This window comes from Pinus tabuliformis, chromosome 1_1 (genome assembly GCF_031772625.1).
Source record: "Pinus tabuliformis cultivar Carrire ecotype Pingquan chromosome 1_1, CPIR1, whole genome shotgun sequence".
NCBI lineage: Eukaryota > Viridiplantae > Streptophyta > Pinopsida > Pinales > Pinaceae > Pinus > Pinus tabuliformis.
This window is the reverse complement of record NC_142297.1, coordinates 917793952-917810491: the sequence shown is the minus strand read 5'-3', so window position 1 is coordinate 917810491 and position 16540 is coordinate 917793952. Positions and strand designations below refer to the sequence as shown.

At 36.1% G+C, this 16540-nt stretch overlaps 1 pseudogene; it reads right to left on the bottom strand.

Annotated features, from left to right (window-relative positions):
- Positions 1 to 1996: 1996 nt before the first annotated feature.
- On the bottom strand, positions 1997 to 9519 carry LOC149217392 (heat shock cognate 70 kDa protein-like; annotated as a pseudogene).
- Positions 9520 to 16540: the final 7021 nt, after the last annotated feature.

Here is a 16540-nt window from a genome sequence, read left to right as displayed (position 1 = left end):
ATTTCTTTTAAAAAAAAAAAACCAATGCAATTGTTTGAACAATTTGAGTGGTTACCCTATAAGAACATATAAGAAAGAAGAACAGTTACATTGTAAAACACTTTCATTGTATTCCAAGAATGGTGTCTAGAAGATGAAAGAGTAAATGGTCCTATTGAATTCACTCCATATGATTCTTATATAGATTATAAATAGTCCAATTAAAATTTCCTCCATATGATTCCTATATAGAGTAATACTGGAAAACTAGTCTTGAATTGGTGTTATCAATGTGTACTTTTTCAACTATATCTAGAGTTATGATCTAGTCTATACACTTGATAGAATAGGAGGCATGATGTGTGAGCCATACATGAAATCTTAAATTATCTTTCATTTGAATACGAGGCATCATGTGTGAGTCATATATGAAATCTTAAATTAATTTTTATTTCATTGTTTGTAAGTCAAACAACATTTGTATTACTCATTCATAAAGAAACATGCATCATTATTTATACTCATTAGCTAACCACACCAGTAGCATAACGTACACAATTTTTGTTAATTTGGAAAATTTAAACTTGGTGATAAAATAAAAAAACATAAAGAAAGAAAAAACATCTATTTAGATGGAGAAATCATATTTCATCTAACTTCAAATTTACAAGCTTATGGGTTAGAATTGATGTTGTGTAGATTAGCTTTCTCATCATGCAAAATAACATTTTTTTAAGTATGTTTTAGAATATTGTAATGTTAATAATAAACTTCAAATATCAATAAAAAATATTTTTCATTTTCATATGATTTTTTTTTTTAATATTTTAACTTATTATTGTTGAAGAAGTCAAAATAAAATCAACCTTTCAAATTAAAATGGTCTTCACTACAAATTTGGTTGATCTCTGCTTATAACTACTAGTTTACAAAGGTTATTTCATAATGGCTAATTCCAAGCATGGATGTTTCTCTGCTATTTAAACAGTTACGAAAAATGATTTTTTCACCTTTATCTTAAAAATGAACCACAAATTTCAAGAAAATGATTAGTCTGAAAGACAATAAAATTACCAATATAAACACAAAAATCTAAAATCTAATATTCACTTCGCTCGCTCCTTTAAATACTTCGAAAACAATATCTATTACATATTATTATATTAAGTTTTATTGTAGGTGTAGTTTTAGCGTTGAGTTTGATTCAAACTTGCTGCTTCGAATCTCGTCTTCACACAGTAAAACTAATAAGAATGGATATTAATCTAACTAAACTAATGAAATTAGATATTATTTGTTTTTCCTTTATTTAAGGTAACGGTACATTCATGGCGACGGCGTTAATTACATAACTGAGCAAGGAAAGTACAGAGAAAAACAAGGTGTCTGCGTTATTTACATAGCCGAGAAAAGCAGAGACAAGACAAAAACAAGGTCTGCATCAAGAAATGTTTATTTGCATCTATATGGACATTGATGGAAATCACGGAAATCTTTATGCGGATTGCACATTTTGAAAATCTTTTAGAATTTGATTATTAGAGAAGTGAAGAAAAGAAAAGACCAGACAAAAACAAAAACAAACGTTTCTTTGCATTCACATGACCATTCAGAGCAGATTTGGAAAATATGTTAAAATTTGCATATTACGAAAAAATTCAAACCATTAGCTCTTCTTTTAATCATTACATATTTTGAGATATTCTCAAAATTTACAATTCATAAGTTTGTTCCGCAACCATGGTGTAGTAGTATAGACTGGTAGTTTAAAATAATAAAATTTCTGCAAGATTATAATAAATTTGAAAATCTAAGTTGCAGTAGTTAAAGTTTTCAAGATTTTAGGTGTTTTTGATAATGATAAATCTATTTCACTGTTAAATTAAACACTCCAGCCATCAAATTTCATCAATTTCCATCCAATTTCATCAATTTTTTTTTGAAGTTTACGAAATTTCAAAAAAAAAACCTATTTTGTGGCGTCGGTAGACAACGCCAAAGTCTTGTACTCTATCTCTTACATTAATGTTGTTTTGGCCACGTATTCAACCACGAGTTTTACCATGGATGTTTCATATCTGCAGAGAGTTGAAGAATATTTGGACCTGATACAGAAGCAAACAAATAAATATTACTGGCCTATGAGCATAAAAAAGAATAAAAATAGAGCAGAAGAGGGAACAATGATAGGTCACCCACCCATTAGTGTCTTCTCGGAGCGCCCAACTAGAGAGATGAGAGATTGCAGAGAGAGCAGCCTTCCATTCATCAGTTTCTTGTGGGAAATATTGGTTGCCTCCTAACAGCAGAAGGTCTAGCCCTTTCGCTGCACCCTCCGGGCATCGGCGTAGCAATTGAAGGATGGCGTATCTTCCGATCACACATTGGTTAAGGGTAATCGTATATTCCTTGCTCAATCTACCCAACGATGACGATCTTGTTCTTCTCATAAATACCGCAGACACGTTGAGAATACCATCGGCTTCAATATCAAAGCAGACCTCGATCTGTGGAACTCCTCTGGCAACCAGGGGAAAGCCAGAGAAATCAAATTTGCCCAACAAGTTGTTATCTTGGGTTCGACTGCTCTCACCCTCATACACATGAAACGACACATTAGGTTGGTTGTCTGAGTGAGTAGAATAGACTTCCTTCTTGTATGTGGGGATGACGGTGTTCCTTGGGATGAGGATTGTCATATAACCAGATGACTTTTCAATCCATAGTGAATGAGGAGTCACATCCAGAAGAAGCGTATCTCGAATTCTCTTATGACCCTATGCACTCATAGCTCTGTATGCTACGGCCTCATCTGGGTTAATATTCTTGCATAGTTCCTTGCCATTAAAGAAGTCTTGCAATAAGAACTGCACTCTGGGAATCCTAGTAGACCCACCAACAAGAATCACATCATGGATCGAGCTCTTGTTCATATTGGGACAGGGGGAATGAGATACGAAAGTGCTAATCAAATAGGCTATTTTGATGATTCAGAATGGGGATTGCAAGACCTTTCGGGAACTTGAATGAATTCGATGTCAACAGACTCGAGCTTTATAAGATGTTGAAGGCAGGACTCATCTTCCCTATCGAGGAATCTTTGTGGATAATCCCCGTGATCATTAAGAATACATGTGAGATCTAGCGTCCTCCCGACACGGAAATATAGCTGCTAGCAAACAAAAACCAGGTGGAGTTAGGGGGGGGGCAATCCACGGTGTCATTTGGTGATTGTATATGATCATTTGGTGGGCTAAGGCGAGTAAGAAAGCAATAACCCTCAGGCATTTTTCAACAGTCTCCATGCACTTCTTGAACAAATCTATGTTAACATCTTCGAACATGGCCCGAGTAATGGTGGAATGAAAGTCGATACCATCAAAGAGAGAATCAATCTCAATGGTGGTCTGGTCAGTTGTTGAGAGCATTATCTTCGCCCTTACACATGATTTTCTCAGCCTCACTAGGGCTCTGGCATTGCTGCTGATGTCCTTTCTATAAGTGGTTAACCAATCTGTTATCAAAATCTTCGCCGCCCAAATTGTTCACCAACTCTATTAGCTTTGCGGTCCAATCTCTTGGAGGTACTACACACCTACATGCGGACACTTAATTGGAGCATGGGACTACATGCAAGATTCCTTCTGCATGATTTACGCCCTGATTTGCTCCTTCTTTAAATCCGCAACTGATTAGTTCTTCTGCATGATTTACTCCCTGATTTGCTCCTTCTTTAACTCTGCAACTGGCTAGTTCTCTCTGGAACTTGTTGTAGGTGTTGAATCTTCTCATTGATCACCACTATGGTGCATTACCTTGGGATCTTCACCTAGTAATGCTATATCATGAGCATTGTAACCTATTTTCTAATGAATCATTCTTTTGTTCTTTCGATTTTCTTTTAGTGTTTTTGCTTTGCAAAGCTGTGTGTTCAACATTTACTAACTAGATTCATTTGTGCAGGTTTTCTAACACATTTACATGGTATCAGAGTCCACAGGTTGCTAGATAAAAGGTGCACCAGTACTTTATTTTGTAGGTATTACAGCTTGGAGATAGAAGATCGACAGAAAAATGGAGTTTCCCAAAGCATCAATCCTAACACCGTACAACTATCATGAATGGAAGGACCAAATGGTTTGATACCTTCGTCAAAAAGGGTTGTATAGGATTACCATGGCTATAGAAGTGGAACCCACTTCAGCCATAGGGAAATCCAAATACCTCAACCGCATGGATGAGGCCCACAGATCCATGTGCATGTGCATCTCCCCAAAGTTGCAGTTTCATCTATCTGCCTGCAATACTCCCAATGAGATTGGGAAAAAGGTTGAAGAACTCTACAGGAAATAGGATGAGATGAAAGGACATCTGCTCGAAGTAGAGCTGCTATCATTGGATCCACGGAACTATGACAGAATTGAAGACTTCTTCACCAAATATAATGATCTATTGCTGCAACTCAAGGGTTGTGGAATTGACAAATCTAAGGAGGAGAGTTGCAAACTTATCTCTATTATGTCAAAGCTCGGACCAGAATACTCCGTCTTGGTGTCTACATTTCATTCAGTAAGGCTCACAACAGGTAAATCCTACACTATGCCTTCTATTAAAGAGCTCATGGAGTCCCTTACTTTTGAGTAAGATAAACTAATTGGCATGAGGAAAATCAAACCTCCAAAAGTGCATGCACTTGCTGTGCATGATGGTAGCCACAATAAAAATCACAGATCTGATTCAAATCAAAAAAATCAGCAGCAAAAAGACAAAAGAAAAGCGCATTCCCATCCAAAGAAGGAAGGGTACACCAAGCCCTTTAATGACTCCTCCGGCTCGAGAAATTAGAAAGGGAAGAAAAGAAACAAATGCACCTACTATCAAAGAGGATTCCATCCATATTCCTTTTGCATGAAGAAAAAATTGACCAAATGGCAAAAATCCTTCAGAAGCACAACCTTGGGGACCACATCCCTCGGGGTGCCAAGAAGAAAACTGAGGATCCGCCACACGGGAAAGGTAACAATTTTCATGCTTTAGTTGAAATTAATTCTTCCCCTCATGCATGGATTATAGATTTTGGTGCATCACATCATATGGCTATGGCAAAGGAAGTCCATTCCTCTTTGGATGCATGCAAAGGACCTCCCATCCTCATGGGAGATGACTCACCTATTGAGGTCGCTGGAAAAGGTAGAGTGGAACTTTTACACAGAAGCTTTGAAGATGTGCTTCATGTTCCAAAACTTTCGGTAAACCTGCTTTCAGTTTATCAGATCACTCATTCCGGCACCGAAAAGAGAGTGGAATTCACTCCAAATGCAGTGAACATATATGACCTACAAAGAAGCTCCAAAATTTCAACTGGTAAGGTAAACAATGGAGCCAGACTGTATACATTTTCTGAATTTCTTGAATCTGGATCCTCCTTATTGCTTACACATACTGATGATAGTAGTAGGTTTTGACAAGAGAGGTTTGGTCACTTAAATTACAGGTATATGCAGCAGCTAAGCAAGCATGAGATGGTGGAAGGCTTGCCAAATATCAGTTTCTCCAAAGGAGTTTGTGAAGGGTGTGTCCTTGGCAAACATTCTAGAGAAAAGTTTGACACCGTCAAGACTCACAAAGCATCCTCTCCTCTAGATTTGATCCATAGTGATCTCATGGGGCCTTTTCCTCATCCTTCCATCAACAAAGCAAGGTACATGCTTACATTTATTGATGATTTCTCACGGTATACTTGGGTGTATCTTCTCAGGGACAAATCTGAAGTTTTTGCGCACTTTGAAGATTTCAAATCACTAGTTGAGACACAATCAGAGAGAAAGATCAAAGCCCTCCATACAGACAATGGGGGGGGAATATGTTAACACAGAACTTCAGAACCTTTGCCTTGAGTCCGGCATACAGTTGTAGTACACAGTTCCATACACTCCGCAGCAGAACAAAGTTACTGAGAGAAAGAACCGATCTCTCAAAGATATGGCTTCCTGCATGTTGCATGCTAAGTCACTGCCTCTTAAGCTATGGGCTGAAGCACTTAATTGTGCTAAATACATCCAGAATAGATCTCCTCATAGGTCTGTCAAGGATCATACCCCCTTTGAGGCTTCGAGCGGCACTAAACCAGAGGTCACCCATGGGCCATATCCCCTCTGAAAAGAGGAAAGCTCTTGATCCACAGAGCATTGAGTGCATCTTTGTTGGATACCCTAATGATGTGAAGGGATACCGACTCCTGATTTCCTCTACAGAAAAACTCATCATTGAGCGAAGTGTCAAATTTGACGAAATTCTTTCGCATGCACCTCAATTGCCGCATGCAGACACCTTTTATCTACCTCATGTTCGAGATGATGACTCAGTACACTCAGATGCAGATATAGAGCATGCAGATGCCGCGGTAGAGCATGCAGATGTGGAGACAGAGTCTTTAGATACAAATCCAGTGCATGCATATGATGATCCACATCCAAGCCTAGATCGAGCTTCCAGCAATGAATCAACTTCTCTTGTCATAAATCATAGAACAAGGAGCTTATGTGAGATATATGCACAAGACCACCCAGCTGCTAGAAATGGTCTTGTGGGGGATATTTCTGATCCACAGAGGACTAGCTCAGAGTTTATTGAGCCTCCTCTTGCCCTCACTGCCATAGAACCAACACCATCCAGGCATTATCATTTGGTTCAGTCTTCTGATCCGCAGACTTATGTTGAGGCTACTGGGCATCCATCTTGGGAGTTTGCCATGGAGGAGGAGTATAACTCCCTCCTTGAGAACAAGACTTGGGATTTGGTCCCCCTCCCTTCAGAAAGAAAACTTGTTCGATGCAAATGGGTCTATAGGACCAAGAGTGTTGCAGATGGGAAAATCACTAGACAGAAAGCTAGGCTAGTAGCCAAAGGCTTCCAGTAAGTGCATGGCATTGATTATGATGAGACCTTTGCTCCAGTAGCAAAAATGGATTCCACATGCCTTGCACTTGCCATTGCGGCTACCCAAGGGTGGGAAGTACATCAGATGGATGTGAAGAATGCCTTTCTTCACAGAAACCTATCTAGGGAGATCTACATGGAGCAGCCACATGGTTTCATTCAGGATTCATCTTTGGTCTGCAGACTGAAGAAATCTCTCTACGGCCTTAAGCAGGCCCCGAGAGCTTGGTATGCGAAGATGGATTCTTTTCTCTTATCACAAAACTTTGAAATATGTAAGTCTGATCCAAATGTTTACATGCTCAGGACACATGATTCTCTTCTTATCTTAGTTTTGTATGTGGATGATCTCCTGATCACCAGCAGCTCGGCTTCAACCATTGCTGCAGTTAAGAGGGCCTTGCATGATAGGTTCTTGATGATGGACATGGGTCCATTACACTTCTTTCTTGGTCTTGAGATCAGCTAGGATGCCACAGGCATCAAACTCTCTCAGGCTAAGTATGCATGGGATCTCCTCGAGAGATTTCACATGACTGAATACAAGCCAACACCGACTCCTTTTCTGTCTGGGGTCCGCCTTGAGGATGGAGGTGACACTCCATTAGTTGACAGTACTCTCTACCGATAGCTAGTGGGGAGCTTATTATACCTCACCCACTCCAGACCAGATCTCTCATATGCAGTAGGGGCAGTTTCCAGATACATGCAGGTGTCGCATGAGCTACACTAGAATGCTGCCAAGCGCATCCTCCGATATGTGCAGGGCACCATCACCTTCGGGATCCACTATGCAGCAGGCACTGCATTGAATCTCCTTGGCTTCACTGATTCTGATTGGGCGGGCAACAACATTGATCGCAAGTCCACCTCTGGATATTCACTTAGTCTAGGGTCTAGCCCTATTTGTTGGTCGAGCAAGAAGCAAACTGCTATTGCTCTCTCTTCAGTTGAGGCCAAGTATAGAGGAGAAGTCAACATCACCATTCAGGATCTGTGGCTACAACACTTCCTCACTAAGTTGGGCATCCAGTTCCACTAGCCCATTGTCATCTGGTGTGACAACCAGAGCACTCTCAAATTTTGCAGGGATCCAGTACAGCGTCAACGAAGGAAGCACATAGAGATCCATATGCACTACATCAGAGACTTAGTACATGATCGGGTCATTGATTTGCAGTTCTGTCCTTTAGCAGAACAGACTACAGACATCTTCACCAAGACATTCACTGAGCAGAAGTTTCACTCTCTCCGCGATCGTCTTGGAGTGAAGGACATAGTTGCTTAGCAAATGTATTGTCTTCCTCTTTTCTTTTGATTACATTGTATTTTGAGGGGAGGGCTTTCCCATGAGGTTTTCCCTCTTTCCTCAATTTTAGTACAAATTGCACTGTATTTTGGGTGACCTTTGGCCTTAGTTTCCAAGGCCCATTTTCTATTTTTCTCCATAGTGGTGTTCAAGGGGTGTGTTGGAGGTACTACACACCTACATGGAGACACTTAGTTAGAGCATGGGGCTACATGCAAGATTCCTTCTGCATGATTTACTCCCTGATTTTCTCCTTCTTTAACTCCGCAACTGACTAGTTCTTCTGCATGATTTACTCCTTGATTTGCTCCTTCTTTAACTCCGCAACTAGCTAGTTCTCTCCAGAACTGCTGTAGGTGTTGAGTCTTCTCATTGATCACCACTATGTTGCATTACCTTGGGATCTTCACCCAGTAATCCTATATCATGAGCATTGTAACCTATTTTCGAATGAATCATTTTTTTGTTATTTTGATTTTCTTTTAGTGTTTTTGCTCTGCAAAGCTGTGTGTTCAACATTTACTAGCTAGATTCATCTGTGCAGGTTTTCTAACACATTTACACAATCCATATGCAACAGCAGCAGCAGTGGTCTCATTGATAATTCCTATAACATTCAATCCAGCAATGACACCAGCATCCTTGGTTGCCTGCCTTTGAGAATCGTTGAAACATGCAGGAACGGTTATGGCAACCTTCCTCACCGTAGTCCCAAGATGAGCTTCGGCAATCGCCTTCATCTTTGTTGAAACCATGGCAGAGATCTCCTCGGCTGCAAAACGCTTCTCCTCCCCTTTGTATGTCACAATGATGATGGGCTTATCACTAGCTCCTGGAATGACATTGAAAGGCCATAGCCCCACATTGCTCTGAACTCACTGATCAGAGAACTTCCTTCCAATGAACCGCTTTGCATCTGCCATATGTTAACAAAACAACTCAGTATGAAAATATTGGAGTAGAACAAAAACTCCAGAAACATATTCAAATCTGACGGAAAGAGGAAGAATGTAACAAATAAAATCGTATAGATAGTAGTTGATGATTATTGACCAAAAACTGTATTGTGGGGATTTCTGGCAACTTGGTTCTCAGTGGATTCTCCAATAAGGAGCCCTTTATCATTGAAGGCTACAACAGAGGGAGTGGTTGGATTCCCGTGTTCGTTGGCGATGATCTCCACTCTGCCATTCTGCCATACTCCCACACAAGAGTACGTCGTCCCCAGATCGATACCAATCGCCGGCCCCTCGCCATTTCCATTCATCTGCTCAATCAGCATGTCTCAGACAGGCAATCGCGAGAAGGTCGAGGACGAGAAAGAAAAACTTCAACTAAGACACCATAAACGTTCAAATTTTCGATACGCCGCTTGCAATTTAAATATGTCGAAAAGTAATGTTGAAACTAGCTTTGAAATCTTCAAGTAAGTGAATATAGATAGGCCCATCGCAGGGAATCAACATCGCAATTCTGTTGAATAGTGATAGTCCATTCTTCCTCGCTGATCCATTCTCGCGGCTCTGTACCGATAGGTAGCGCTCTCCGTGGCGATTGCCGCGACATCGATCTATCATCGTCACTCTCGATGACATCGGTACAAGTTCAAATTTCGAATTTGGGCGGGGCGGGTTCACCAGTTCAAATTTCGAATTTGAATTTGAATATAAATAAATGTTATTAATGCGTACAATATTGATTCCACATAATACATCATTTCGTATATCGTATTTATCACCAATCGAGCTCGCGGGCGGGGCGGGTTCACCAGTTCAAATTTCGAATTTAAATTTGAATATAAATAAATGGTATTAATGTGTACAATATTGATTCCACATGATACATCATTTCGTATACCGTATTTATCACCAATCGAGCTCGCGTCTTGTGTTTCGTATGAAGACATTTCATGGCCATCAATATCAGAAAAATGGATGGACCTATGTTACGCATGCCTCCGCGTTTCAATGACCATCAATACAAACATCTATAAACATCTCCATAACTATTAACCAGAAAGTGTTTGCCTAAAAATTGCGTATAAAGATTCACTGGTAAATAGATGTCAGAGTCTTCCCATGTACCGATGTTCTTAAAGGGTGTATTAAATAGGCGTTGCCGATATGAAGGTATCCCATCTTATTAGTTTAACCTATTTTTAAATAACGTTTCTATTGTTAAACGTGCTACACGTTTCTCTTATAAACTAGGAAATTATTCCGTCTTAAACATGGAGCCTCCTCCGTAGGTTTAAAATAATAATCAATTCAAAGTAAAGGTTATATATTAAATTTATTCAGCTTATACATCACGGTGGGTCATTATGAATATCGTGTCAGCTATCAAGTAAATTGATCAAATGGTATGAACGTCCTAGTATCTTTAAAAATATAATAGTTCATAAATAAATAAATTGATACTTTAAATTGTAATTTGAAATTTAATAAAGTTGTGTTTTATTATCACTAACATAATACATAATGAATGCGATTCATATAGGCTAATAAATTTTAATATATATAAATTTCATATTAATTTTAATAGTGATATTAATAAATATATAAATGTAATAATAATACAATAATAAATGTTAATATTCTTTAAAGGATGGATATCTTTTTATTTTCACAATACACAAGCCTTTTGTTACTAATTGGTGGTGGCATTCACTTTGGAAGTTGAAGGCTCCACCCAGAACAAGACTATTCATGTGGTGTATTCTTCATAATAAATCTTTTACGGAGAATAATTTTCAGAAGTGAAAATTTCATGGCCTTACTTGGTACCCTCTGTAAGTGGAATTTGATTCCATTGATCACATTTTTCTGCACTACCCTTGCACCATATCCATTTGGCACAATGTTCTTACATCCCTTCAACTCTCCCTGCACTAGCAAGGTAACAATCTTTTGGAAGCTTGGCAATTGTGGTGGTCTGCTGCTCATCCCAACAAGGCTAGGAATATCCCTCTACTGATCAGTTGGTGCATTTGGCTACAGAGAAACATATATATTTTCTCTAATCATATACTGCATTGGCCTCAAGCGACTGCACATATCATCTCAATATACAACAGCATCCCGGAGGATGATCGCCCCCACACCACTCGCATCATCACAACAGAGAACATTGACAGGAACATCCCTTGGGCTTACTTCGATGGTTCAACACAACAACAAGGATGTTGGGGGGTGTCCTTTTTCATATATCTGATAATCATTTTTACAAAATACAGATGGGTAAACCCTATTAATAATATTATACCATAGGAATATGAACCCTTAGATTATTAAACCCAAGGGATTGATATTATAAACCCAAGACACAAATAAACCCAATGGAATAATAAAAAAAACCAAAGGGAATAATATTAAACCTAAGAGATTAATATTGTGAATCCAAGGGATTAATATTATAAACCCAATGTATATAAACCCTAAAATAAATATTATGAAACCCTAAATTAAACAAAGTTGATCATGATTGGCAACAATGTCACATGGTTTGAGCTCGAATTTGAATTCGACAGGATTAAATTCGATTTGAAGTCAAATTTTCCAATAACTTTTGTATGAGGTTAGCCATTAAATTTGTTTATACGCATAGTCAAAATTTTGAAATAATAATATATATATGTAAAATTCTATTAACTCAAATTATAATAATTTATATAATTAATAAAATTTATTATAACATTATTATATATAATTTAAATTTTAAAATAATACGCTAAAAGTAATCAACTTAAATATACGTAACTCAAAATGTGTTAATTTGTATTTACAAATAATGATTTTATTATTTAAAATAGGTTAACTTTATAAGGTGTTAATAATAATATTATGTGGGAGTTACACTTTGCAAATCATGTTAAAACTGTAACGGACCATTTTCACCTTTCTACACATGGTAGCCTACCAAATTGGGCGTTTAAGACCCAGGGATTTTGTTTTTTTTGAGAAATTTCAAAGCAATACAGAAAAACTTACGCTGCAGGATTATATGTGGGTAATCATCCCGGTTTTCCTAGACGCAATGAAATGTGCCATCGCAGTTTGCCCAACCGAAATGAAATGTGCTCGATTGGTGTTCGTCGTCATTGTAAGAGACGGAGGTCATTTTCCTGATCCTTGCACTCCTTTATCTGAAATCTGTTATTATCAAACCTGATGGAGGTCATTTTCCTGATCCTTGCACTCCTTTATCTGAAATCTGTTATTATCAACCCTGAGCGTAGAGGTATATGACCTTCACTGTTACAAAACTTAAACGCAGAGACAGAAAAAGATAAGGGGAATCTAAACGAACTGTGAATGAACCGTAATCAATTTTTTGAAGCTTGGGTAATTATTAACTTGAAAGATTAGGTTTTCTGAACCTTATGATATTGGTTGGCAATGATTGATTTTCATATTGACACAATCTTCCCCACAATGCGACGTTGGGCCATGGTTTACCATGATTGATTTTCATATTGAAACAATATTTATGACAATGCGACGTTGGACCATGGTTGATTTTCATACTGAAACAATCTTTCTCACAATGCAATGTTGGACCATGTTTGACCATTGATGACCATAGTTGTCACAATGTGATGTTGGACCAAGACATAATCTTTTCACAATGTGATGTTGGACCAAGGCACAGTCTTTGTCACAATGTGACTATGGTTATTAAAAATGGCCGACCATGATTTACGATGGTTTCTTTTCATTTTGAGACAATCTTCGTCACAATGTGACATTGGACCATGGTTGACCATGTTGATTTTCATATTGAGACAACCTTTGTCACAATGTGATGTTGGACCATTGTTGACTATGGATAACTACGATTCACCATAATTGACGATGGTTGACCATGATCGACTATGATTTACCATGGTTGATTTTCATATTGAGAAAACCCTATGATAAATCCTGATATAAATATTATAAACAAAGGTATATAAACACTATGATAAATATTATAAATGGTAAAATAAACATGGTTGACCATGGTTGATTTTCATATTGAGAGAATCCTTGTCACAATGCGACATTGGACTATGGTTGACAATGATTCATTTTAATATTGAGACAATCTTTGTCACAATGTGACATTGGACCATGGTTGAAGATGATTGATGATGGTTGAAAATGGTTGACCATGATTACAAACCCGAAGGATTTATATTAAACCCTAATATTAATATTATAAATTCTATGAATAATATTATATCCTAGGAATATGAACCCCTAGATTAATAAACCTAAGGGATTGATATTATAAACCCAAGAGAATAATAGACCTAAGGGACTAATACTAAAACCCTAAGGGATTATGAACCCAAGGGAATAATATTAAATCCAAGGGATTAATATTATAAACCCTACGATAAATATTATAAACTCTAAAATAAACATCGTTGACCATGATTAAATTTGATATTAAGACAATCCTTGTTATAATGTGGCATTAGAACATCGTTAACCATGCTTGACCATGATTGATTTTCATATCGAGACAATGTTTGTCACAATGCAACATTGGACCATGGTTGACTATGGTTGATTTCCATATTGAGGCAATATTTATCACAATGTGACATTGGACCATGGTTGACAATGATTGATATTAGAATCCCAAGGGAATAATAAATCCAATGGATTAATACTAAAAACCCAAGGGAATGATATAAACCTTAAGATAAATATTATAAATCATTAAATAAACATGGTTGACCATGGTTAACCATGGTGGATTTTCATATTGAGATAATCTTTGTCACAATGTGATGTTAGAACATGCTCAACCATATCTAAACCCTTGATTAATAAAATCAAGAGATTGATACTATAAACCCAAGGGAATAATAAACCCCAAGGGATTATGATACCAAGGGAATAATATTAAACATGAGGGATTAATATTATAAAATCAAGGTATATAACCCATAAGATAAATATTATAAACCCTAAAATAAGCATGGTTGACCATAGTTGACTTTCATATTGAGAAAATCCTTGTCACAATGCCACATTGGACCATCTTTGACCATCCTTTACTCATGGCTAAAAAAATAAGCTTTGAAAGTGAAAGTAAAATAGAAATAGAGAGACATAGGATTATGAGAAGCCCAATATACTTGAAGTTTCATTTTCCACTTCAATAACCACATTAATAAATGTCGTTGATATAGGCCAATAAATTTTAATATTTTTCATAAATTTTATTTATTATATATAATTGATATATGAAACATTTTCCACTTATTAAAAAAATGATTTTTTTGATAAAATAATATAATAAATTAATATTATTGTTTTTATGTATATAAATTTAATTTAAAAAATAAATTTAAAATTAAAATAAATTTAATATATATATATATATATATATATATATATATATATATATATATATATTATTTTAAAGAAATTAAAAATAAATAAATTTTAATTAAAATAAATTTAAAATTTTAAAATAATTTAAAATATATGGAAAAATAAATAATTATAATTTAAAAATAATTTTAAATAAATCTTACATAAATTAAAAAAATAATAATAATTTTAAAACTAAACGAATATATAATTAAATTTGATTTAAAAATATATAATAAAATCTGATTTAAGTATTTTAATTTTATTTTAACTAATTAAATACATAACCTAAAAGCATACATTACTATATTATATATTATTTTTAAATCTAATTTTAAAATAACATATTATTAATTATTAAATTTAATAAAATACATGCATATTATTAGCTACTCCACTGGAATATTCGAATAGAGAGCACACATCCTCATCAAGTTAAATCTATTTGGTTAGGTAATGCTAGAATAGAGAGCACACATCTTCACTAAGTTAAATTTATTTGGTTACGTAAACACGCATTGCTTAAAGTTATAAAAATAAGTCATATTATAAACGGTGAATAATTTATAATATTATAAATGCATAGATAATGCATTAATCACCAACAATGTTTTCAAAATATGGCCATATTTTCGAGAGATTTAGCGAAGGATAGGTTGAAATTTCACTTTGAGTTCATGTCCAAATCTTAGATTTTGGAATTTTATAGAAGAAAAGTTATAGTAAAAATGTTAATATGACCTGTATAAAGATGCACTTAGGAATTCTAATTTTCTCTAATAATATTTTCTAAAATTTTCACAATTTCAGATCTAAAATTTTTGCTAGAGGATCAATAAGATTTACTTTCATTATGATCGAAGTCTTAGCATCTGGAACTTCCCAGAAGAAAAGCTATAGCAGAAATTCCAACATGACATGTCTACCTCATAAATAAAATTTTGGCTTCCACCTTTAAACTCTAAGAATGACCCCAAAACTCTTCCTCGACTTATTTAAATCAGAGGACAAATTTGGGGCTTATATTATGTAGAGAAAATTAAAGAAAATGCATCATGCAATTAACAATAAAGGTATGCAATTACAAAAATTATCATGCAATTCCCATGCATCCCAATTTGTTTAAATTCCATAACAAAGTGAATTAAGAAGCATTATACTTATATGATTTCAAAATTTACTTTCATAAACAACACTGAGATCAGTAAATTAAATGATAGAACAACAAAAAATAATCATGCATGCCACTAAAACATTTATGTCAGATATATCATTCACAAAGAAATAATTATTTATCTATTGGATCTAGAAAAATATTGGGAACTGAAGTAGGATAAGCCACGTTCAACCACACCATAGCCTCAATTATGCTATAAAGTTTATCACTACTTGCCACATCATGCCAAATCTTGATGCCTTGAGGAGAACTTAGCTCAACGGTATTTTCACACGCTCATATTCAGAGCAGTTTTTAACACCAAAAGTGAAGGCCATTCTCCTTCACACACACAGGAAAACTCAATATGGTTTTAGGTGTGGTTTTGTTAGTGAGTTCGACCACTTGCTAACCTCTACTATGATGAGGTTCTTTTGACTTATATTTTCAACAATGAAGTCCAATGAAGACCTTTCACCCACATCCATGAGTGAAAAAGGAACGCACCTTCATCTAGTTCTTCAAGATCACTTAGTTGGACCTTTGTGGTAGAAACGATGGTCCTAGATTCTACAAAAATGTTCCACTTCCCCTTGTATATATCTAATTTAGAGTCAAAACTAGCATATGAGTCTAAGACATTCAATTAGGTCACCAATGACTCCTTTGAGAAAAAACCAATGATATTGTGCTAAGGGATCTTATGGAACTTGCACCACTTTCGCATCTATTTCTTCGTCTTCCCATTATGTTCGTAGATTGGATGGGTTATCCTTTGGTGGTCCATCC